Source organism: Triturus cristatus, chromosome 5_1 (genome assembly GCF_964204655.1).
Source record: "Triturus cristatus chromosome 5_1, aTriCri1.1, whole genome shotgun sequence".
NCBI lineage: Eukaryota > Metazoa > Chordata > Amphibia > Caudata > Salamandridae > Triturus > Triturus cristatus.
In genome coordinates, this window is record NC_140587.1 from 303,773,255 (window position 1) to 303,799,870 (window position 26,616).

The 26,616-nt window shown below is 46.2% G+C and overlaps 1 protein-coding gene across 2 annotated transcripts in view; it reads right to left on the reverse strand.

The window, feature by feature from the left end:
• The window catches only part of TBC1D31 (TBC1 domain family member 31), an 834,080-nt gene that overhangs the window by 453,980 nt on the left and 353,484 nt on the right, over nucleotides 1-26,616 (reverse strand). The gene's annotated exons all lie outside the window — the stretch shown is intronic.

Below are 26,616 nucleotides of genomic sequence, written 5' to 3' on the forward strand. Positions count from 1 at the left end.
TTAGCAGAGCATGTCAAATAAAGCTACTATAGAAATGCATAACTGAAAATTAATAGAAAGGACCTAGAACCATCCTGCTTGACTTGCGCTCTTGAGAGTTAAAATTAGTATTCAGCTTTGTCAGTGCTATTGTATTATCATTGTGCACGAGTGAGTGTGAAAAGGACTTTCAATTTGGTTACTTGTTTTTTCAGTTCAAAGTCTCAGGGAAACCTTTCTTGCTCACAAGACCAGTTTTAAGATGCGGCCTAATAAGGACAGATCAGTCTACCACATTGATGGATACCCTGGGCCTGCTGACAGAACCCAGTTATTATTATTATTATTATTATTATTAACCCGTTCGACGCGCATGACGGAACGGTTCCGTCATGCACATCGGCTGGGCTGTGCTTATGACGGAACCGTTCCGTCATGGCCCCGCCCGCGCACGGAACCTTCAGCGTGGCGCGGAAATCCACGCCGCGCTGAAGGGGTTAATGAGTTTTATAACGCGCCTGGTTACCCTTGGGCATCATATTGTACAGTGTTTCAGGCCTCTTAAAAGGTTGCGGTTTTAACCAACCACAGTGGAAAAAACATTCCACTTCATTCCTGAAATTATCAGCGCATGGCAGAAACGCATGGGATCATGCCATTTGTTTGGTAAAGATGAGAGGCTTAGGGGTATTTTACATTTGTGTTTGTTTGGTCTACCCCGGACCAGTACTGTTGGGAAAAGCAGTTAAATGCATTTGCAGTACTATCTGAAGAACTGTCTTATGTTACTCCGGAGTTTAATTTGTGGTCTGGGCTCCAAGATATGTGTGTTTTTAGATCGCATTCCTATTGCTAGGTTATATTGTATGTTAACTTTTGTGTATTTATATAGCGCACTAATAACCCATGAGGGTATTCAGACACCTTGCATGTGATGGGCAGCTGTCTCCTGGTGAGGTTAATCGAAAAGCCAGATCTTCAGCTTCTTGCAGAACTCAAGAAGCCAAGAGGAGAGTCTGATGTGGTGAGATACATGGTTTCATGCTTTGGGGGAGAGGTATAAGAAGGAGCGGCGCCGGCTGTGGTTTCGCAGATGAGAGGTATGCATGCTAGTGGGAGTCCTGCTGAGCGGAGTTGCCTGGGAGGTGTGTGAAAGTGAATGCGGCTGTTGAGGTGTTCAGGGCTGGTGTTGTGTGGTGCTTTGAATGTGTGTGTGAGCAGTTTGAATTGGGTGTGTTCATGGATTGGGAGCCAGTGCAGTTCTGAGTTTTGGGGAGATGTGGGTGGGACAAGGTAGGTTGAGAATGTGACTTGCTGCTGCATTTTGATTAGTCTGGAGCCTTATCAGAAGTTTCTTAGTGATTCCTGCGTAGGGTGTGTTGCCATAATAAAGTCTCTGGTGATCAGGGCATATATGACTGTTTTCCTGGTGTTGTCAGGAAGCCATTTGAAAATTTTTAGTAGCATCCTAAGGATGTGGAAGAAGGCGGAGGTCATTGTGCTTACTTAAGCTGGCATGCCGAGCTTGTCATCTAGTATGATTCTGAGATTTCTTGAGGGTGAAGGTGAGGATCCAAGGTTAGTACATTGTACATCATACATTGTTGTTGGATTGTCTGTCCGAATAAGAATTAAGCCTGCTTTGATCAAAGGAGGAAACTAAGTCAGAGCTAGATGAACTACATAGAGCTCTAGCGGAACTCTTTTTATGAGGATTTGATCTGTGACAACGTGCCCTGGATTTTGATGAAAGCAATCAAAGCCCTACTAAAGAAACCATCGGCAGACCCCAGAGAACTCAAGAACTACTGACTGATCTCCCTGCTCCTGTTCAATCAATCAATCAAGAATTTGAATAGCGCGCTACTTACCCGGAGAGTCTCAAGGCGCTTGGGGGAGGGGGGTCCGCTACTGCTCGAACATCCAGGTCTTGAGTTGCTTCCTGAAGGAGAGGTGGTCTTGGGTCAGGCGGAGGTGGATGGGGAGGGAGTTCCACGTCTTGGCAGCCAGGTAGGAGAAGGATCTTTCTCCTGTTGTGGCTCTTCGGAAGCGGGGGGACGGCGGCGAGGGCGTGGCTGGTTGATCGAAGCTGGCGGGTGGGAGTGTAGAAGGTCAAGCGGTCGTTGAGGTATCTTGGGCCTTGGTTGTGGAGAGCTTTGTGTGTGTGGGTGAGGAGTCGGAATGTGATTCTCTTTCTGACGGGGAGCCAGTGCAGGTTTCTCAGGTGTACGGAGATGTGGCTGTGTCGGGGAATGTCCAGGATGAGGCATGCTGAGGCGTTCTGGATGCGCTGGAGTCGTTTCTGGAGTTTGGCTGTGGTTCCGGCGTAGAGGGAGTTGCCGTAATCCAGTCGGCTGGTGACGAGGGCCTGGGTGACCGTCTTTCTGGTTTCGGTGGGGATCCACCGGAAGATCTTACGTAGCATGCATAGGATGTTGAAGCATGATGCAGAGACGGCGTTGACTTGTCTGGTCATGGAGAGGGAGGAGTCCAGAATGAAGCCCAGGTTGCATGCGTGGTCTGTTGGTTTGGGTGCGCTGCCAAGGGCAGGGGGCCACCAGGAGTCGTCCCAGGCGGAGGGTGATGATCCCAGGATGAGGACTTCCGTCTTATCTGAGTTCAGTTTCAGGCGGCTGTTCGTCATCCACTCGGCTACGTCTTTCATCCCTTCGTGTAGGTTGGTTCTGGCGGTGGCGGGGTCGTTGGTGAGGGAGAGGATCAGCTGGGTGTCGTAGGCGTAGGAGATGATGTTGAGGTTGTGTTGGCGTGCGATGGCTGCGAGGGGGCTCATGTAGACGTTGAAGAGGGTGGGGCTGAGTGATGATCCTTGTGGTACGCCGCAGATGACTTCGGTGGCCTCGGATCCGAACGGGGGTAGGCGGACTCTCTGTGTTCTTCCGGCGAGGAAGGAGATGATCCATTCCAGTGCCTTCTCCTGGATACCGATGTTGTTGAGGCGCTGCACTAGGGTGCGGTGGCAGACCGTGTCGAACGCCGCGGAGAGGTCCAGGAGGATGAGGGCCGTTGTTTCCCCGTTGTCGAGCAAAGCTCGGATGTCGTCGGTGGCTGCGATGAGGGCGGTCTCGGTGCTGTGGTTGGCCCGAAGCCGGACTGCGAGTGGTCGAGGGATCCGTTCGTCTCGAGGAAGGTGGCCAGTTGTCTGTTGACGATTTTCTCGATGACTTGGCCGGAAAAGGAAGGAGCGAGATGGGGCGGTAGTTTTTGAGGTCGGTGGGGTCCGCTGATGGTTTCTTCAGTAGGGCGCTGAGTTCGGCGTGCTTCCAGCTCTCTGGGAAAGTGGCGGTGTCGAAGGAGGCGTTGATGATGTCCCGCAGGTGGGGTGCGATGACGGAGTCGGCCTTGTTGAAGACGTGGTGAGGGCAGGGGTCGGTTGGAGATCCTGAGTGGATGGAGTTCATCGTGCGGATGGTGTCTTCGGTGTTGACTGGGGTCCAGGCGCGGAGGGTGGTGGTGGGGGGCGTTGTTCCGGTCATAGGGTGTGTTGGCTGTGTGCCGAAACTGTTGTGTATGTCTGCGATCTTGCTGTGGAAGAACGAGGCGAGCGAATTGCAGAGGTCTTGCGAGGGCGTGATGTCGTTGTTTCCGGCGCTGGGGTTTGAGAGCTCTTTGACGATGTTGAAGAGTTCCTTGCTGTTGCGGGCGTTGTTGTCCAGTCGTTCCTTGAATGTGGATTTCTTGGTGGCGTGGATCAGCTGGTGATGTCTTCGAGTGGCGAGCTTGAGGTATTAGAAAACCTCATCAACCAACAACTCTCTTCATGTCTGGAATGGAAACGTCTTACTCGACTCCTCCCAATCCGAATTCCGCAGCAACAACAGCACCGAAACTGCCCTCATCGCGGCTACCAACGACACCCAAGCCCTACTTGACCGAAGAGAGACTGCGGCTCTAATCCTCCTAGACCACTTGACAGCTTTCGATACGGTCTCCCACCGCAGACTCATCACAAGCCTGCACAACATAGGCATCCAAGGAGACGCTCTCTGATTGATTGCCTCTTTCCTCAATGGAGGAATTCAAAATGTCCACCTTCACCTCTGCAACCAAGGAAATCATCTATGGAGTACCTCAAAGATCCTTGCTCAGCCCGCCCTCTTCAACACTTATAGGACACCTCTGGCTGGAATCCCCAAAACCCATGGACTCAACATAATTTCCTACGCCGACGACACACAACTCATTCTCTCCCTCCCAGAAGACAACACCAACACCAAGACCAACTTCCATAACTGTATGACAAGTGTCGCCAACCATGCAGGTAACTGTTTTCTTGGGAAGACAGTGAAATAATGCAGGTTTAGGATGAATCTCCATTCTCTTGATCATTTCTGTCTGATGAGAAAACATTGCAGTAAAAGCCTACATTCCAGTGATTTCTTTCATGGCTCTTTTCCACAGGATAAGAATTTTAGCTTTAGCAAGCGCAGATGCTGATGCTTAATCTTGAGTGATGGTGTGTCTAGAAAGCACTGGAGAAACTCCAGAGTGTACTTGAACTGATGTAGAGCCAATACCCATTTGTCCAATGTGACTAGACTTGACAGAAAGCAAATATCCTCCCGCCTTCGAGGCCAACTCTCCAGTAGATAGAAACAGTTATAAACAGTGCGGGGGAGTAGAACAAGAAGAAGTCCTGTCTTCTGCAATTCGAGTGACTTGCCCCTCTACATTTGGATTGTGTTTTGTTATAGGATTCTGCTGGTGGTGCTCTATAAGCTTGTTGTTGTGGAATGTAAAAATGTTCCTGCTATTGTTGCAGTTAATATGGATGGAACTGGCAGTTCAGATAACCGCCACAATATGTCTCTAGCACCTCTAAAGTGCTCATAACATCACTGCAGCATGGCCCAAAAGGATCTATCAGTATATATGTCAGTCTATATGCTCTGGAGTGCATCACCGTTGTGCTTTTAAACAATGGCTTTCGGTGAAAGGGCATATTAAAAAATGTGGTTTTGAACTTTAGGTTTGAAGAAGTCATCTTAAGCCAGCCTTGTTTACACAACGCTGCTCCTGCGAGCTAACTGAAACTAACTATTGTCACATTAATTGTAAATCGATGGTAGCTGCCAAAAATCCTATTCTTCCTGGTATGGATGTTCTGGTACACTCTGAAAAAGCAGTTTATAGAGGAAGCACAAGCCCAAATTGACTTGCTGAAAGTATTGCTGACAGTGCGAACACACAGGCTAGTAGCAATCTTTTAATTACATTTCGGTGAATTTTTATCAATTTTAATCTTTTATGCTTTATGAATTTTCATTGCACTGGCACTTTAGCAGAGCTATTTTGACCTTTTAGTCTACTCGAGCATTGCAACTTTGTCCCTTGCCTTCAGTTCCACATCGTTGCTGCCGCTTCTCAACTTTTCCCGGTCCCGCCCGCTCTCCGTTCCAGTGCAGGGTTTCGCATTTGAGTGGAGAGAGCGAGAGAGTATGAGCAAGCCCTCAATTCCAGTATCGGCTGGGGCTACAGGAGTCAGCGGCCTAGCTGCTCTCTTGGCCCTTATTTAAACTGCATGGTACTGCCGACGCACAGCGGATGCGCTGCTGGCGCGCCAATTGCAAGTATGTCTGCGCCCGTCTGCACCCAGCCATTGCCAGGAGCCAGGACCCTTGCATCTTTTACGCCAGATATTGCCACTTTGCCGAGATGCTCATATTCGGGTGAGGAACTTGCAGGTATTAGACTTTCTGGTAGGGCTTCTTGCTTGGACAATTTATGTTGCATGGCCGATGCCTTTCCCATTATTGAGGGACCTTTCTCCTGCATATATTGTCACTAGCAAAGTCTCAGACTGAAGCAGAAGGTAGAACTACAGCCTGTCCCTGACAGGTTCCCATGAAATCAGCCCTTGATCTATTTCCTCTCCCTTCTAACACCCTTCCCTCTAAGCCAGCTCAAGTTTAGAAGTGTTTCTTGAGCAACGTGAGATCCTTGGCCCGGCATGCTGTGGAAATATGGGACTTGCTTACCTCAGAAATACCCGATCTTCGATTCTTTACTGAGACATGGCTTAAACCTGCCTCCACTCCTATTACTTTGGCACTCCCTGAGAACTATTGCATTCAAAGGATTGACAGGGAGGACAGAGTGGATGGAGGCATTGCCATTATTCATAAAGATTCTTTGAAAGTATCCATAATTGATCATCACTCGGAGGATAAGATAGAGATTTGTATTTTCGGAATTGATCTCTCGCCCCAAGATTGTTGGAAAGGTGCCCTTGTGTATCCCCCACAGGACCCCTTTGCGATTTCACACTCAATTAATGGAATGGATTGCTATCCATAATATTTCCTCTAAACATTGTGTTCTATTAGGGGATTTTAACATACACCCAACCTCTAACACGGAATCTGCTCAGCACCTTTCCGACTTGGCCAGCTTAGGCCTGAAAAAGATTGATCAACGTCCCACTCATTCGACAGGCCACACGCTGGAGCTCATTCTGACCAACTCTTCTTGCATCCACACCGAGGCCCGCCGCCCGGTAGTATGGTCTGATCATTTCCTGATTGATTTTCAGATCATGGGTAAAAAGGTGATTATTTCCTCAAACAATGTCTCTCATAGCTTCAGGAGACAATGGTGAAAAATCACTCCGGACGCCTTCATGAAAGAGTTCACGGCGCTGACGAAACGGAAGTCGGGGATATTAATTTAAGTTTAGATTGCTATAATAATGCGCTAAAATTAGCTTTAGACAGTCTTGCACCTTTAAAACAACAACACAGACACACAAAGACCGCATGCGGTTTGGTACTCACCTGAATTGCGTAAGGAGAAAGCTAATTGCAAAAAACTGGAGAAATGTTGGTGTCAGTCACCCAATCTGAACAAGAAAGAGACCTAAAAGATTACCATAGCGCTTTATCACAAGAATATAAAAAAAAGCTTGAATAGCCCACATTGCCTCCCAACTTAGCCAGGCAGGGAATTCTTCTAAAGAACTCAACAAAGTTCTTAAATCTTTCAACAATTCGAATGCCTGTACCAAAGACACCCCCCTTCTCAAGCACTATGTGGTGCTATTGTTAACCACTTTGAAGAAAAAATCAATCTGATCTATGATATATTTCCTGGGGCTAATGACGTTTTGAGAGAAGCATCAAGTCACACTCTATCCAATTCAGACAATGCCTGCCTCCTAGAAAATGTTACCCCTCTTGGGGTGGATACATTGGAGGAAATGTGGAAATCAGCCACATTAGGGTCACTTTTGGATATAGTACCAGCTAGGATTTCCTCTTTGTTATCCAAACAACTTGCTCCTTCCATTTGCCCAATATTAAATCTAATATTGAGTGAAGGTCAACTTCCAACAGAGTGGAAAGCAGCATAGGATATTCCAATTTGCAAGAAGGCGAACTGCCCGGCATCGGATCTATTAAACTATCGACCCGTCTACCTTCTTCCTTTGATGAGTAAACTTCTAGAAAGTTACATTAACAAACAATTTACAGAAAACATAGAGTCTACTGGATGCCTGGACCCTTCACAGTCTGGTTTTAGACCTATGTAAAGTACTGAATCTGAATTGATAGCAGCAACAGACATCAGACATTTTCTTGACAACAACCAGGCGATGTTGTTGGTGTTGTTGGATTTATCAGCAGTTCTGGACATAGTATCCCATCGTATACTACTCCAAAGATTGGAGGAGATAGGGTTCTGTGGTCGAGCTCTACTATGGTTTTTGAGCTTTTAATCTCCAAGCAAGGAGACCGTTCATCTCTGACCTTTGGGCTGTCGCGCCTTTGAGCTAAATAAAGGAGTGCCACAGGGTTCTTATCTTAGCCCCACATTGTTCAACGTTTATGTGGCACCCCTAGCGAAAATTATCAGAGTGCTCGGATTTATTCCAAATTCATACGCAAATGATACCCAGTTTCTCTTATTGCTTGATAAAAGAATTACGACCACTCAATCACGCTTCTCGGAAGGCATGAAAGCAATCTCATCTTGGATGAGGGAGAACTTTCTCCAGCTGAATGCTGGTAAGACGGAGATTATGCTGTTTGGCAATGCCTAATCGCTCTGGTCTCCAAAGTGGTGGCCTCTTGAGTTGGGTATAGCACCTGTTCTTAATACAATGGATCAGACTCTCACTATGAAAGATTAAGTAGTGGCTACCACTAGCACCTGCTTTCATACGATGAGTCTTTTGAGTAGAGTATTTCCTCTCCTTCCACTCTCTGTGTGAAAAACTCTCATTCAGGCGCTGGTGATCAGTCACCTGGACTATTGTAACGCTCTCCTGGATGTGGTAAATGATTCTTCATTGAATAGACTTCAAGTGGTGCAGAATTCAGCAGCTCAACTGGTCCATAACATGCATTCCAGTTTGGCTTCTCACCCCCTTTTGCGACTTCTGCACCGGCTTCCCATACATAAAATAGTTAAGTTCAAGATCTGCTGTATAGTACATAAAGCTCCGAATGGCAGAGGACCCAGTTATTTGATAGAAAAACATATCCCTTACCAACTGATCAGATTTGTACGCTCAGGAGAGAAATCCCTCCTTGTTAATCCCCGTTTTAGTAAAACACGTACTGGGGGTAAAGCCTTCTCCTACCAAGCTCCCCACTACTGGAATCAATTACCTCCCCACGAACTGAACTGTTCGGAACATCGTTTTAGGAAGCCACTTAAAACTGAGCTCTTCTGCAACTAATTCCCTCTGGTTTGTGTCCATTCCCCAGTAGCGCTGAGGTACCCCTTCGGGGGTGATTCAGGCAATTTATAAATTAATTAAATCAAATCAAATTAATACCTCTCAGACAGCACCCTGCTCAAGAGGAAACTGTTTAAGCCATGATTGCAGTGCTTACTGCTATAAAGCTGTGACTGGCCTTCAGCTTCAGTGGGCAGTCAGAGAGGAGGCTGTAACTGCAATGGAAAATAGACTGAAAATCCTAGGACTAAGAAGGAAAGACTATGTAGAACCCTCACAAGATAATACAGAAGACCCAATGGAAGATGGTGCAGAGGGTTGTAAATCATCACCACCACAGATCATCCATCTGAAGAAAAACTTAGGGACTGGTCCTAGGGGAGCCTCTAAAGAGCTCGAATGATAATTCAGGGTTTGTGAAAGATGAACTAGATGTCTGGCAGGTCCCCACCCCTCATGCATACTTCACATAAACACCCCTAGATTCGGTCATGGGCAAAAAGGCCCCTAGAACTTGATGTCATTATATTGAGGGAGGAGTGTATTTTGTGGGACCTTTTGTCACACTTCACCTACCTGGTTGCTCATCACTACTGAAAATTACTCATACATCATTAGTCTTGTCTTGCTTTCGCACTCTTCAACTTTTTGTATTTACCGGATACACACTTCATGCTCTCGGAGTCAACGTGATATTTTTTATTGCCAATGATATCCCCCACCCCAATAATATAGGTAGTGGGCTGAAGATTCAAGTCTGATTTGTTTAGTTAGTGTTAGTACTTCACTTGATGCCGTTTCGTTCTGTTGTGGTCTGGGGGAGCCAGAGGGCATGAGGAAGTTCCCAAAATGCCCCGAAAGGTGCTCCATAGAAACACCAAGGATGTTTTTAGCCTCAAGGAAGGTTGTGCATGATAATATGCTTTACTTTGTTAAACGTAAGAGGCCTCAACTCTCCAACCAAATGCACTACTAGTCGGTGACAGTATCTCAGGTTGCTAGAATCAGAGGTCAATTCTATTTAAGAAACACATCTATTGAGGTCAGTTTCGCTTATGTCACAAAGCTTTCCAAATGCAATGCCACACATCTGCCCCATAACATGTAAGAGGTGTTGTCATCTGTTTAGCAACTCTGTATTATTATAACATGATCATTTAGAAGACGAGAGATCCTAATGGTAGGTTTATTGTAGTTATCGTGGCTGCAGTGGGGGGGGAGAAAGTTTACAGCAGTCAACACATCCACTTCTATTGCTAGGGAGGAATCCGGTACGTTCTTTCTTAGAAACAAAAGGTGACATAGTAGAAGGGAATGAGATCCTTGGGGCGACTTTGGTCTGCAATGCTGTCTTGGTTAGGTCTAGCAAATGATATGACACATCTCACATGTTAAGTAGAGGCCTGCATGACACTGCCTGAGGTATGGCATTAGTGGACATACGGAGAGCACTGAAAGGAAAGAAACACAACCTAACTTTCCTCTCCCATGTGCATAAAACTTACACATATAGTGACTGCTTTGTTTCTCTTCCCTGGGCGTGGTGGGGGAAGAGACATATACGGGTACCATTTCTTTGTCAGATCATGCAGACGTAGGACTTATCTGGAAATTCGGCAATCGTCGCCACTGGCCAAGGGGATCCCAAATCAAGAGTGCTTATTGACCCAGTGCCAGATCTGAAATTAGATAGGTCATTTACTCATTACTCATTTCTGGAAATTAATGGTAAAGGCCCCATCTCACTAGTTATGAACTGGGGTGCACTGAATGTGGTCAAACATGGATACTTCCAATTGGTGAAAGCCTTCTGAAAACATAAGCAAAGCTTAGCAGAAGTAAACTTGAAGCAGAAGCTTGGGGCCTTTGACTCTTGAGTTAAACACAAAAAACCTCTGACGTTACATCCCTTTATGCCAAGATGACCTGAGATCATGCCTACATGCAACCCAAATACCAGAGTCAACATTCGATCAGTTTGATGAACTAGATAACCTAATAATGAAGGAAGAAGGCCCTTGTGGTGTCTAAAGTGATGTGCCCCAACAAGGCTCCAGGCACAGACTGCTACTCCGTAAGATTTACAAGACCTCTGGGAATCTTGTTGCCCCAGTTCTTTTAAATACTTTCACTGTGTAAGAATGTGTTGCACAATCAATGGCAGAAGCCAACATAACCAAAATCCCTAAGTCTGACAAGGACCCTTCAGACTGCACTTCTTACCACCACATAGCCATGATTTCACTGATGCCAAAATCTTTGATAATATTCTGGCAAATAGACTGAAGGAGATGGGGACCAATCAGGCTTTATCCTTGTAGACAAACACACAGAAAATGTTCATCAAAGTGCCTGTTCGTAATTCTTTTAGCTTTACATTTAGAAACAGTGTTTGACAGGGTTAGTTTGTCCTTTCTCCATTAATTGATTTCCAAAACTGTATTTGGGTGACACTACATTGATTGGGTTCCGCTAAATATATATAGGGATCTCAAAGCCAGAATATTGCTAAAGAGTGATTTTTCTGTTTTGCTTATGTAGAAGTACACACCAGGGATGCTCTCCATCAGCTCGCCTCTTTGCTCGAGCAACAGAATCTTGTGTTGAGGGTGCGGTTACACCATAAAACTGTAGGTATTCTCTTTGGAGATGCTTCATACAAAATCAGCTGATCTGAAAATGATCTTTCTGAGCCAGAGATGCTCTTAGAATTCGTATAGACTGAACTTAAAGACTTTGAAGCAGCATCTAGGTTTAAAATTTACAACGCAAACTTGGAGCTCATTAACATTTTGTTGAGCTTTGACACGGTGCAGAAGTCAGTCAGAGTGAAGACTATATGTGTCTTGGCTGACAAACTAAATGTAGTTAAGGTGAAAAAGTTACTTATCTTTTGTAGTGCTATTTTTCCGGTGGATACTCGATCTACCTGCATGTCGAAGACAGTCTTTCGGATCACTATAACGTCATCTAGATGTGCTAGCGAGTTGCTTTAAGTGTCAAACCTCCTTCTTTCCTCACAAGTTGGTGTTAAGAACCATGGTTGCCATCCTGCCAAAGTTGGATACTCCCTTCCACATAGGCCAATCCATCATCCTGTCAACTTTCTTCCTTTTTCCACACCCAACAAAGGAAGAAGAGCGAATTCATCTATTTGACTCTAAAAGAACAGTAAGCTTTTATATGGACAGAACTTGTGAGTTCAGACTAGATTACTAGCTCTTCGTTGACTATATAGGGTACATGAAAGGCACGGCAGAGCAAAAGAGGAAATTATCAAGTTGAGTAATATGCCTCAAGTTATGTTATGCTCTGGCGCACAAAAACCCACCAGAATGTATTTGAGCTCATTCCACCAGAGCCAAATCTTCTACTTCTGCGATGGTGAAAGAAGCACTGGTAGCAGACATCTGTAAAGCAGTGACCTGGGTTCCTCTCCACACTTTTGTAAATGAGAAGTGAGGAGGGAAGTTCACTTCAAATGCTCAGTCCTTCAGTACTTTTTGGTATAGCCGGCCATACACCCACCTCCTGGTTGAGGACTGCTTGGCAAATGTATTCACAAGGTGAGTATTCTGCAGGTAGTAGTATCCATCAGAACAAATAGTTACTAACCTTTGGAAACTATCATTCTGGTGGACACTATGTACTTCACTAACCCATCCTCCTTCCTGTGGGATAACCATGGCTGGTTATTCCACGTCTTCTTATTGTGGTCCTATCATAGTACAAAACACTACACCTGTCTTGCTGAGGTTAGTCTTGAAGGCACATAAAACATGGAGGGAAACGGACGTCAGCATGCCGACAGGGGTGCTTTATGGCTCAAGTGATGTCACAGATGATGTGTATGGCGCCGAAGTGGAGCCAGAGCCCCCTACAGGTATGAGAGAACTATTGAAAACTTCCCAGATCCAGAATGGCGGCTGGAATATTTAGAAGATGAGGAATTTGGAGTTAGAAGTATCTGTCAGAAGAATGTTTCACCCTGAATCCTGTAAACGTTTGAGGTGGTGCCCAAGGCCATCCCCCATACTGAGCTATAAGTGTTTCAATCATTAGTTATTAAATATGTCGGGGGAGAGAAGAAGTGGAGGAGGCCCACATTCAAATAGGGTCTACACTTCTCGCTTGAGACTATTAAGGGAATGAAATAGCTAGGATAACAAACAGTAAATTGACATGGACCAGATCATAGCAGATTGGTTTGGAACCTCTTATGCTTACCTAAAGCAGATAGACCCCACATCTTATATATTATTAGGCGTGTGGTCAGTACAATACTTGATACTTGGGATGACTTAGCATCTAGGGAGGAAATTATGTTGCACTAAATGCCTCTCAAGCCTCGAGTCTTCGATGCTCAATTTGTATGGCCAGGAGCTGGCACAAATGGGATTGCAGAATGGTCAGGGACTTTTTTTAACAAAAGTTTAACAAAGTGCAACAAGGAATACATACCTAAAGAGACTGACCGACATGGTTATGTCCAGCTCTGACACTGGGTTATGGATCCAGCCATTAAAATTACTTACCTTTGGTAACACCTTATCTGGTAGAGACTATCAAGCCGAAGATCCCTTAACTTAGAATTATCCCCAGGCACCCAACTGGATGCAGACATTTTTCGTGAGGAGTACTCCCCAGAGGGGGGGGAGGGGGTCTGCCAAACAATTTCATACTAAAAAGTCCTGCAGGACTGAACGGGCAAAGTGCCCATCCCTATGGACCTAACTGTCCAGGGAGTAGTGCTTGTATACGTGTGTAGAGATGCCCATGTTACTGCCTGACAGATGTCCAGGACTGGAACTGTGCATGCTAATGCAGTGGTCACAGCCTTAGCTCTATTGGAATAAGCAAGTAAACCGTCAGAGTGTTGTTTGTTGGCCAATGCGTAGCAGATTTTGATACAGAGCATGATCCAACTGGAGATGATCCATTTCTGTATCACCTTCCCTTTCTGGGCTCCAACATACTCCACGAAATGTTGTTCATCTACCCGTAACTCTTTTGTGTGGTCAAGGTAAAAAGACAACGCTCTTTTTGGGTCCAGAAGGTGGAATCGATCCTGTTCTTTAGAGATATGAGGCAGAGCTTTAAAGGTAGTCAGGGTGATGGACTGGCCTACATAAAAAGAGAGTGACCACATTCGGTAGGAAGGAAGCTCTAGTGAGAAGGACTAGCTTGTCTGGGAAGATTGAGGTATGGTGGCATAGATGACAAAGCCTAGAGCTCAATGACCCTCAGGGCAGATGTTATTGTAACTAGAAAGACCGTCTTGAAAGGAGTGCACATCAGGAAAGTGAGGACTAAATTTAGGTCCCACTGAGGCATGATGAAAGGTGAAGGTGCAAACAAGTGTTGGAGATCTTTCAGAAACCTGTGTACAATAGGGTACTTGAAAAGGGATGGCTGATCAGGAAACCGCCGAAATGCCGAGATGTCAGAAAGATAGCCTTTTAAGGGCCCCAAAGCAGAGCCCTGCTGGGCAAAAGAGAAAATAAACAGAAGGACCTGAGAAAGAGGGGCAGAAAGTGTGTCAACCTGTTTTTCTGTACACCATGCCACAAAATTCCTCCAACGGCAAGTGTATACCATCTTGGTGGAGGGACGTCAGGCTGCCAAGATGACATTACAGACTTCGGGCGGAAGCTCGAAAGCTGCCAACTGTCACTGCTCAATCTCCACGCATGAAGGCAGAGTGTTGACAGGTTCAGGTGTAGAACCCTCCCCTGCTGCTGTGACTGAAGATCCTCCCGAATGGGAAGCCTGATAGGAGGACTGATGGCCATGCTCAGTAACTCGAAATACCAGACTTTCCGAGCCCAGTCCAGAGCCACAAGGATAACTAGGGCCCGGTAGTTCCTGTTCTTCTTGGTAAATCTGGGCATGTGTGGTATGGGTGGAAAGGCATACAAGAGGCCAGAGCTCCACTCAAGATGAAAAGCGTCTCCGAGTAACCGCCTTGGAAACTCCAGGGTGCAGAACTGATCACATTGCGCGTTCTAAGCGGAGGCAAACAGATCCAACCAAGGTTCTCACTACTGCTGAAAAAGACTTTGCAGCACCTCTGGATAGAAATGCCATTCATGATCCGCAAGACATCTTCGGCTGAGTTTGTCCGTCCTGGCATTCAGAGATCCCGCCATGTGTTGAACCACAAGGGACATGCCCTGATGTTCCAGCCATGCCCAGAGATGCAGGGCCTCTTGCCAAATGGTCCACGACCCCACCTCGCTCTTTTTGTTACAGGACCAAATGGTGGCGTTGTCTGTGAACACCTGCACTAACCTTCCTATGATGGAGGTACGAAGGCTTTCAATGTTAATTGGATCGCTCAGAACTCCGGCAGTTTGAAATGAAGCCCGTATTTCCACCTCTCCCAGATGGCCGCCCCATCCCAGGAATGAGGCATCTGTCACTACAGTTAGATCTGCTTGAGAGGGAGAGGGGTTAGCCCCTGACCCAATAGCGGTTTGCTAACCACCACTGCAGATCTGATCCAGTGTCCTCCGAGATCTGGACCATGTCAGAAAGATTTCCCTGATGCTGTGCAAACAAACTTCAGGTTCCACTGTAGAGCCTGCATATGCGGGCAGGCATGTGTCACAAGCAAGATGCAGGAGGCCATGACACCCAGCAGCCTCAGAGTTATTCTCACTGAAATCTAGGAGGCTGAAACATCAGTATCATAGCCTAAACATCTTGGACTCGTCGTTTGAGAGGATACGCCTAAAACTTATTGTGTCCAGAACTGCTCCAATGAAAGGGAGCGTCTGAAAAGCATCAGGTGTGACTTCTGCACATTGATGGTGTACCCCAGTGAGTGCAGGAGGTCCGCCATAGTCTGAAGGTGGGATACAACTGTCTGGGATGAACCCGTCTTCAACAGCCACTCGTCAAGATAGGTTAAGCCTGGCACCCCTGACCTCCGTAGGTGGGCTGCAACTACTGCTATTACCATGGTAAACACCCAAGGGGTGCTGGTAAGGCCAAAGGGGAGCACGGTGAACTGAAAGTGTTGTGACCTACCATGAACCACAGGTTCATGTGTGCCAGGCAGGATGGGGATGTGGAAGTATGCATGCTGCAAGCCCAACGTTACCATCCAGTCTCCTCGTGACATCCCCGTCACACCAGGATACAAATCTCAAAAAACATTGACAAAAAGTAAAAAACAGACCGTCAAAAATTGACTGGAGGTAGCTCTCTCCAGATCTGCGCTGACTGGCACAGAATTAAAATAATTTTGTCAATCACACTAGGATGGCACATTTATAGGCACCGCCCAAATAATATTGACGTCGGCAGGCGGAGCTGAATGATGCCCCATACTGGCGTTCATGGGTAATGCTCACAAAAAAGATCTAAATCCAGTCTGATGCCAGGGGATGATTGCAAGATAAGGATTCTGTGGCTAGACACCAGGGAACTGACCCACTGTGAAAAAGTTTTTAAGTCCTGTGTGGGAACAAAGGGCTTGATCTCAACCCTGTATCATAACAATAAACCTTGGGGTCAAAGACGTAAAATTCAACTCCAGTGTGAAAAAATATCTGGGGTGTAACAACTGGGCCTGAGGAGTTGGAAGGCCTATGGAAATAGATTCCGCATTGCTACAAAAGCATGCAGAACAGGGAAACTCACTATAGTTGATGACTCAATTGTATCTCACTCCCTTATTTATTTATTTAGAAAGTTTTATATAGCGCGAACATGATCCCTTTAGGCTCAAAGGTATATAACCAAAACATGGGGACACATTTTGGAGATGTAGGGGGAGATAGCACCTTTATACATATGGTGTGTTCTTTTGGCAAAATATGTTTTTTTAGGAAGGATCTGCTGGGGGTATTTCATGAAGTCTTGGGAAACTCGGTCCTGAGGACCCAAGAATTCTATTGTTGGGTGTCCTGAAGGAAGGCTGAAAATACTGCTTACTCCTTAGTGTTTTTGATGAGCTAAGCAAACATCCTACCCAGCGCCTCAAAGAATGAGGGCCTCTGATCTTTACCCCTTGCCAGCTTTAGCCAGACTATAGCAAAAAAAATAAACCTGAATGTGCTACATAACTGGGAGTTTGTGTCTTGCTTCAATTCACTGACTCAGGTCTTGCTGACTGGCTGGGGAACTGAGAAAGAGAGGAGGGGTTTCATTTGCAATTGGCATTGTTTTTTGGGTGGATTGGCTACACCGTGCATTTTTGAAACATTATGCAATGTAAAGTTTTCAAATCTTTTTCATTTGTTCGGTTTACAAATTTTTTTTAAAAAAGACTTTAAAAAAATAAATAGATGTAATTTGGCCAGTACAACCAATAGATAGGCTGCATCCTCATAAATACTCTTACAACAAAGACTTTGGAGATATTGTAAAGTTTACTGGGATCCTACATATGATGAGTACAGGCCCCAGCTAGGCCCGCAGGACACAAGGGTTCGCTCTCCTGTAATGGAATCTATAAGGAAGTTGGCACGGAAACTGCAAAGTATAAAGACAGCATTTATTAACCCTTAAGGGTGGTCCTACAATCCACACAACACTCTTCAGTATTGCATAGAGTAGCACAAAGAACTTACGTACATGGTCCCCTTTTATACACAATAGAGGGGCTCATAAGTGGGTGGATACAACATGAGGCCGAAGAACATTACCATTTATGGTCATTTTCGATACTGAATCAATATGTGGGCGGAGCTAACACACTCCTTGAGCCCGCGAAAACATGGTCAAGCAAGGCTAACTGATAACAGATGTGGTCAAGTCTGGGCATGTACCAGATGGACAAAAGAGCTATTTATAGACTGTTACTAGGCAGATTACAAGAGCAACTAACACAGAGGTTGGACTCTTCTCGTGGAGAACACGTGGAAGCATGACAATACAAAATGGAGTCCGAACTTCGGTCAACATAACAGAGAAAACATGATCTAGAGGAAGGGGATTAATGTCTTTAGTAAATGCTTAATCACATCGTTGTTTCAATTTACAACAGACGACCCTTTCAGCATTTACTGAAGACATCCGGTTTATTAGAATAATCATCATATATGTCAATTGTCATCATTTCTTCAACTTCTTTAGCTAGACGTTTCTGGTGAGCAACATCGGCAATAGCTTTCTTATCAGGGGTACAGAATGATACACATAGGGAGCAGAGCAAGGGACCACATTGAACACAGATACAGCACGAAAACAGAACTGCTACAATAATGCAGAAACCAGTTAAAACCTTCCACCCCCAGGCAGTAATTAATGCCCAAAACCATCCAGAAAAGGACCAAGTGCCGTTTTCTGTATGGATTTCAGCTGCAATTTTATGTAGCTTGTTGATGGCATTATAAACTGATGGCGTATGATCAGGGATAAACACACAACAGCTACTTCCAATAATTTTACATGCTCCTCCTCTGTCAGCTAGCATAACGTCTAATACCATACGATTCAGCAATGCAACAATTCTAGTAATTTGCAATTCCTCCGTAAGATTCCCAAGAGCAGCAGCAGTCTGATTTGTCACAGCCTCTACCACTCTTGTTAATCTTCGGATCTTCCTACTGTTCAGGGCAGCTCCAACAAAGAAAAACAATCCTAAGTTAAAATCAATATACTGTTGCAGACTGGTATCAGTCTGATCTACATCATCAATTGATAAAGTACGTTTATACCTATTTACAGTCACATTATTCAATAATTTCAGATCCTTATGATAAGATGCGGGTGCTAGGAATACAGGAGGTAATAGAAATGATACATAGCATACCCCAGACCATCCAGCCGGTAGACGGTAATAACCTTTATTTCCACACACAAAGTACGTATTATGGGAGGCTAAAAAGGTACTATTGTTCAACCCATCAATGTTCAGAACAGTAATACAATCACTAACACCAACAGGGATAAAACCCACACTCTGGACACACAGGTCCGCTTGGGCTTGTGCTACATGAATCACAAATTTGTCCTTTCCCACAGTGTCTCTTGTGTTCGTGAAGATGTAGGGAATGGATTCATTGTCTGGTCGGTACTCTTCCCACTCCCAAATTGTCCCATTCGCTTGCGGATACCCATTCTTATCTTGGTGACATTCTTTATTGAGTCTGAAGAGCAATCGTCCCACTGTCGGTTTCCGAGTGGCAAAAAGCAAAGTATACCATGCTCTACAAGAGCCATTATGAGAGAAAGGAAGTGGTATAAATGGCGTTCCTCCTTTCTTCTGATGGGCTGGCATCATCCCACATATCCAACAGTTCGTAGCGTTCGTAGCAACGTGGGTATGATGCAGCATCTGGATGAAAGTGTTATTCAAATAAGACTGTCGATGCTTCAACTCTTGATACGGTAATGTATAAAAGTAGTGCTCCTCAGGCACCGGAGTTGTCAACACAAGTATTTTCCGAGCGGGAGTTACATCCTCCACAAACCATGTAGTTATCCCAACAATAGCTACTGTCAACATGAACCCTAATGCACAAAGGATTTTCTTTTTCTCCATGTCAAAAATGAAAACCCAATATCTTCCTGAAACTAAAAGTCTGTCAGAACTCTTCCCCTTGGGCAGCGGTCGATTTCTTCACCAGCGGGCCAAGACGGGTGTCGCTACACTAATGCAGGGCTGATCCCCCCCCCCTTGCCTCATCGGCTCTCCGTTTCACTAACCCAAGGGCCGTTCTGACAGTATGTCCCGGTACTGGAGAACTCACTTCCTTGGTCGAAGATGATATCGCCTTCCTCCAGGAGTCACGTGGTCCGGAAAGAGCTCCTCAGTGGCGTTTGGCTCCGCAGCACGGCCTGTCTCTGCAGCCAAGATTTCTCGTTGATCGGTCAGCACGGCAGGTTCCACCAATCCGGGCGGCACCTTCCTACAGTGCAGGGAATGGATCCAATTCTTTCTGTTGGAGACTCGCACAGCCGTCCTCGTTGCGAGGAGGACCTGCTCAGGACCCACCCATCTCGGTTCCAAGCTGTTTGTTCTGTCAAATATTTTCACCATCACGTGGTCACCAGGTCGAAGACCATGTCCTTCACCGGTGGACCGATCAGGGAGCGCCTCTCGGACCTGTTGATGAATAGAAACCAAGTTATCCGTTAACTGTGCCAGATAATCGTTCATCATTACACAAGGTACATCATACACAGCTTTAGGTTTTGGTGGACCCCAAATATTCATTGGGCGTCCAAAGACAATCTCGTACGGCGTAAGGCCAGTTCGAGAGTGTGGTACCGATCTAATTGACAATAACGCCAGTGGTAGAGCATCTGGCCAAGTCAAAGACGTCGAAGCTTGAATTTTAGCGATCTTGAGCTTCAGTGTACCATTATACTTCTCGACTAGTCCCGCAGACTGAGGGTGGAATACCGCGTGAAACTTCTGGGTGATGCCCAGGCCCTTCAAGACATACTTTATAACATCCGCTACAAAGTGAGGCCCATTATCACTCCACAGAAGTCTACAGACGCCATATCGAGGGAAGAACTCTTTCAACAGCAGCTTCGCAGTAGTCATTGCAGTATTGTCTTTCGTAGGGTACGCTTCAACCCATTTACTGAAGGCGCAAACCACTACTAGAACATACTTCAAATTGTTACAGCGCTCAAGCTGGATGTAATCCATCTGCAAAACCTCGAAGGGTGCAGTGGGTGTCACGAATCCTCCTGCTGGAGTTCGAGTACCCTTTCCTGGGTTATACCTCAAGCAGATCATACAAGTCTGCACCACCCTCTTTGCCGTGCTAGCAATCTCTGGATGCTCCCAGACTTGGGTAAGCAATTTTACAATTGCGGAAGCTCCAACATGTGCTAGCCCATGTGCCATCTGAACCATAGGTTGTACAAAAGCCGTGGGTAATTTCCATCTATCCATCTGCTTATTTCTCCAGCAGCCCTCGTCATCTAATTCTCCCTCACTAGCCCATTGTTCCCGCTCTTTGTCAGAAGCGGCCCTTTGCATTTCCCGCACTTCCTCCTTCGCATCATGCCATCTTTCCACCTGTGACTTTACTACATACATGGCAGTAGCACCGGGCTGCATCGCAGTTTCCCGTGCTACTCGATCTGCCAACGCATTCCCTTCTCCAACTTTGTCAACTACTTTCCTATGGGCGCTACACTTAACGATGGCAATTTTCTTTGGGTATGTCAATGCAGTTAAAAGATTGTGAACTAACTCTCCATGCATTATCTGTACTCCATGTGACGTTAAAAACCCTCTCTCCTTCCAGAGTAGGCCGAAGTCATGTGCTACTCCGAAGGCATAGCGGCTATCTGTATAAACATTCACACACAATCCTGTACTGAGCTCACATGCTCGTGTTAATGCTATCAGTTCCGCTGCTTGAGCTGATTTCTGTGGTATGCGTGCAGTCTCCACTATCGTTTGCAACGTGGTAATTGCATACGCTGCTGAAGTCGTACCATCTGGTAGCTTCAGACATGATCCGTCCACCCACAGTTCTCCATCTACATCTGGAAAGGGCGTATCCTGGAGATCAATACGACCCTTTGTTTGTTCCTCAGTCACGAGAATACAATCATGTGCTCTCCGCGCCTCAGGCTGGGTTTCGGGGTATGGCAACAATGTTGCCGGGTTTAACGTTACGCACCTTTTCAACGTAATATGAGGAGCCAAAAGCGTCAACTCATATCCCGTTAAACGGGCACTGGTCAAATGCTGCGTCTTCGTTTGATTAAGCAGGGCATCGACAGCATGGGGGACTAATACCAACAGCTTATGGGATAACACAATTCCCTCACTTTGGCGTATTGACACAGCTGTCGCCGCAACCGAGCGAAAACACCCTGGTAATGCTCGGGCGACAGGATCAAGTACAGCCGAAAAATATGCACAAGGGCGCTGCTTATCGCCGTGCATCTGCACTAAAACTGACAATGCACATCCATCTTTCTCATGCACATACAACGAAAAGGGTTTTGCATAATCAGGGGTCCCTAACACTGGTGCTGAACAAAGGGCCTGTCGTAGTTGCTGAAAAGCAGTATCACACTCATCTGACCAAGGGATTGGGATAGGCGTGTCCTTTGTCAAGAGGGCTAACAATGGTTTAGCTATATGTGAAAATCCCAATATCCATTGTCTACAAAAAGAAACAAGACCCAAAAATGCACGCACGTCCTTCTGCGTGGACGGTCTCGGTGTGTCCAAAATTACTTGGACACGATCCGGTGTGAGTGCACGTCCCTCCTTAGACAAAAGGTGACCCAAATAAGTCACCTTTGGTCTACAGAATTGCAACTTCTTCCTAGATACCTTATGATTGTGGGATGCTAAAAAGGAAAGTAAGGATAACGTACTTTTTTCACACAACTCCAAGGTGTCAGCCGCCAGCAAGATGTCATCGACATATTGAATGAGGGCGACCCCCTCGAGCAGAACAAAGGAATCCAATTGTCTTTTCAAAGCCTGACTGTAAATGCTAGGGCTTTCTGTATAGCCCTGGGGGATCCTACGAAAACGATAAGATCTATTATTTAATGTAAACCCAAAAAGATATCGGCTATCCGGGTGAATGGGAATGGAAAAGAAGGCATTCTTCAAATCGATCACTGAGAACATAGTCGCCGTAGGCGGGACCAAAGTAAGCAACGTCGTGATATCGGAAACCACTGGGTACTGAGGTATCACGATCTGGTTTACTTCTCTCAAATCAATTATAAACCGATAAACTCTGGCATCCGTGTCCTTTTTCAGTATGGGAAGAATCGGACTGTTACAGATGTTGTAGGGAACTTCCTCCACTACCCCTACCGCCATCAAATCCTGCACTATCTGTATGAGAGCCTCCTCGCCCTCCTGGGAAATACGGTATTGTGGGAGGCGTGGTAACACCGCCCCCTCCTGGACACTAATGTGGACCGGTGGAATCACCATTTGTCCCACATCAGTATCCGACGTTGCCCACAAAGCACGAGGGAGGGTAGCTAACAGCGCATCCTCTGACATCACACACATCCGTTCAGACCGGGGGTAATTGTCATTCAATATTACCCGCACACCAGCAGGGGAACAGCGGATCGTAGCCCTAAAATGCTTTAACATATCAAGGCCCATAATGTTGTCCGGTGTGTACGGGGCAAGCAGAAACGGACAGGGTGCAGAAAAAGAATCAACCTTAAACATGAGGGGCTGTGAAAGAGGGCTTCGGGAGAGTGTACCGTCAAACCCTACCGATGTGACCATTAAGCCGGATGGGGGAGCCCCCGGAACCAATTGCTTAGACAGCGCACTACGTGTCGCTCCTGTATCCACTAGGAACTGATCAGTAGAGCCCAAAACCTCAGCCGATACATAAGGACCCTTCTGATCGACCGGCACCTCAACTGATTCTAACCCCCATCCAATGCATTCCTATGCATGCTGAGAATCATGGTATCCCGCTCGGTCAATCCCCGACACTTGATACTGATGCTGGCGATCGAAAACATTTGATCTATCTCGGTGCTGCCCAGCAGAGTCAAAACGAGCCTGTTCGTTAGAATTCCCTCTAAAGTTCGAGAAACCCCCTCTACCTCGCGGGCCACCCTGAGTATGCCCCTGACGCGAAGCATGCAACACCGGGCAGTCCCTAGCCCAATGACCCGATTGCTTACAATACGCACATTGGTTCCTATTCAAATCAGATCGGCCCGAGGGAGGACCATAAAATCCTCCCCTACCTCTATTACTACCCCGTCGGGGCGGGCCATATACTTGTGCCAACATCACCTTTGTTTTTAAATCCTTCGATTTCTTTTCCTCCTGGTCCTTTGCTTCTTGCTCCTGACGCTCATAATACTGGGCGATAGTCAGGAGGGCCGTCGGTGTTGCGGAAGACCAAGAACTTTCACTCGCTTTCAAACGGGTCGCAACTGCCGGCAGCAGATTAGCCACATATTTATCCGCAAAGAGGTGGCGACCCGTATCATCAGTAAGCGACTGGCCACTAAAATCATGAAACGTCTCCTCGAAACGCGTAAAGAAGTCCGCAACCGACTCGTCAACTTTCTGTTTACATGAAGCTAACATATTCCAGTCAATCTTTTTAGGGGGGATAATTGTCTTCAACTTAGTCAGAATAGCAGCAGGGAGGTCTAAGATACTCTGGGGTGGTTTCTGCGCGGGCTTCCGTTCCCTATCCTCATCCTCAAGGTCAGACCACCGAGCCTTAAAGGCAACTATATCATCTACCTTTCGGACAGATCGCCACATATCCGGTGGTAGAATAAGGCCAAAGAACAGGTCTATATCTGCTAAGGTCATAACGCAAGAATTCAAGGCCCCCTCGACTTCTTCGTAGAAGGCCGCTGGATTCTTGCGGGGATCAGGCAACGCATTCTTTAAGGCCATAACATCAGTTCTATGCCAAGGAGTATAAACCCAATTATACACAAAATATCCCTTAGCGTCGGCGGAGGTAATGTCCGAGCTAGTCCCCGCTCCTTTAGGGGGAACATACAAAGGCGCCGCCTCTCGCATTGGTTTAACATGCACTATGCCATCCTTATCTGACTGGGAGGTGGATGAGTGGCCTTCTGTTGTACACGGATCCGACTGCTTCACCTCCCCTGCTTGTTGGCGCGCTTTTCCTTTAAGGGCCAGCACCGCGTCCCGCAGAGCGAACAGCCGCCGAGCCGTGTCAGGAGCCTTAGAGGGAGAGAAAACACCATTATGCAATGCTTTAGCATCCAATGTCACATCATCAGGCTCAAAAACACTGGAATACTTCCGGTAAGCAGCAGTCACTTCATCAGCAAAGTGACCCAAAAAATACAATTTCTCTCTCTCCTGCCACGGCCCCCAAGTATGGAACAATTCATCCAGGGACACCTTGCCCTTAAGTGCACGGAAGGAAACTTGCCGAAGCTCAGCCATTTGCTCAGCCGACAGCATGGACCGCGTATCTACCTTACCCGGAACCGGGTCAGAATCTTGTGGCCTCGGAGCAGATGCGCCCACATAAGGGGGCGGAGAGCGATCTAGTAAATAAAAATCATCATCAATATTATTAAGGACAGGATAAAGTGGCTGCCGAACAGCATATTGACCAGAGACTTGCAGCCTACGCTCTTTCTCTTGTCTCTCCGTTTGTTCTTTGTCCTCCCGACGCCTCGCTTCCTGTGCTCGCACATGATCATTCTTCCGTTGTTCTTTATCAAACAGCGCTTTCTCACGCTTCTCTCGCTCACGCACTTCCTTCACCCACAACCGCACACACTCAAACATATCCTGCCGAGCACGCCGTTTACACATACACTGTTCCACATACTCAATCTTACGTATATCAAACGATCCATACAAAGGCCATCGCAACTCAGGATCTTTTTTAGTATATTTCCTCCATACTGTGCTGTACATTATAGAAGAAAGACCATGCTTCACATACATATCCCTATTAGGAGTCCCCTCTGGGGGAGCTGGAGCAGATTCCTCGAGGTTCAACCGGTTTCCAAAACAGCAACACCACTTACGGAGTGCGCTAAAAGCAGGCATGCTCAGAAATAATGCAAAATATGCAATATTATAAAGAAAAGGGCACTTAATCGTTGCGCCGTTCAAGGTTACACAGCTCCGGAGAAATCTCTCCTCATTACCTGCCTATATGTGTTGCAACGCATATATTTTCACAAAGACAAATACAAAATATGACTAGTCATCACAAATCAAACTCAAATAGCCAGACCAGGCTTCAAAAACTCGGAGCAAGTACCGTACAACGGTTCTTACCAATCAAGAGTCCAGATTCCAACTGCCAAGCTCCAAAATCGCCCAAACGGCTTTCACGGCAGGACCGACAGAAGAGGTCTCAGTCGAGGACCGGCGCCACCCAGACGGTCAGCTCGGAAGGGAAGGAAGAAAAGACCCTCGGGATGCCAGGGCTAAGACGCCGCTGGCAGTGATCACGTCCCTGGCCAAATTCCTCACCTTCGTCGCGACCAGTCCTTCGAGCATCCGAGTCGCCGATGAGCCCCACGTGACGGGCGCCAATTGATGAGTACAGGCCCCAGCTAGGCCCGCAGGACACAAGGGTTCGCTCTCCTGTAATGGAATCTATAAGGAAGTTGGCACGGAAACTGCAAAGTATAAAGACAGCATTTATTAACCCTTAAGGGTGGTCCTACAATCCACACAACACTCTTCAGTATTGCATAGAGTAGCACAAAGAACTTACGTACATGGTCCCCTTTTATACACAATAGAGGGGCTCATAAGTGGGTGGATACAACATGAGGCCGAAGAACATTACCATTTATGGTCATTTTCGATACTGAATCAATATGTGGGCGGAGCTAACACACTCCTTGAGCCCGCGAAAACATGGTCAAGCAAGGCTAACTGATAACAGATGTGGTCAAGTCTGGGCATGTACCAGAAAAGAGCTATTTATAGACTGTTACTAGGCAGATTACAAGAGCAACTAACACAGAGGTTGGACTCTTCTCGTGGAGAACACGTGGAAGCATGACAATACAAAATGGAGTCCGAACTTCGGTCAACATAACAGAGAAAACATGATCTAGAGGAAGGGGATTAATGTCTTTAGTAAATGCTTAATCACATCGTTGTTTCAATTTACAACACATATGGTTGAGTCTATTCAGTATTTACTACTATTAATGAATATAGAAACATCTGGAACAACGGGATCCATGGCATGAGCAGTCAAAGCAAGTTACTAATGCCAGTGTTCCATTAAACCGATGCCTTTCATCTGAAAACCACAATCATGTCGAGGTCTTTCATAGATTATACAAAAGTACTAGGGAAATACTGATTTGGGATGGGATGTATGGATTAAGAAAATGGGTTAGGAAACTACTGTTTACACCGAGGCGGCATTTTCTGGTACATCACCTGATGCCACATTAATACATTTGCCTGTGTGATACTGTATTATAAATACAGACAGTTTGTATATGGAGGTTTTTTTTCTTTTTTACGACAG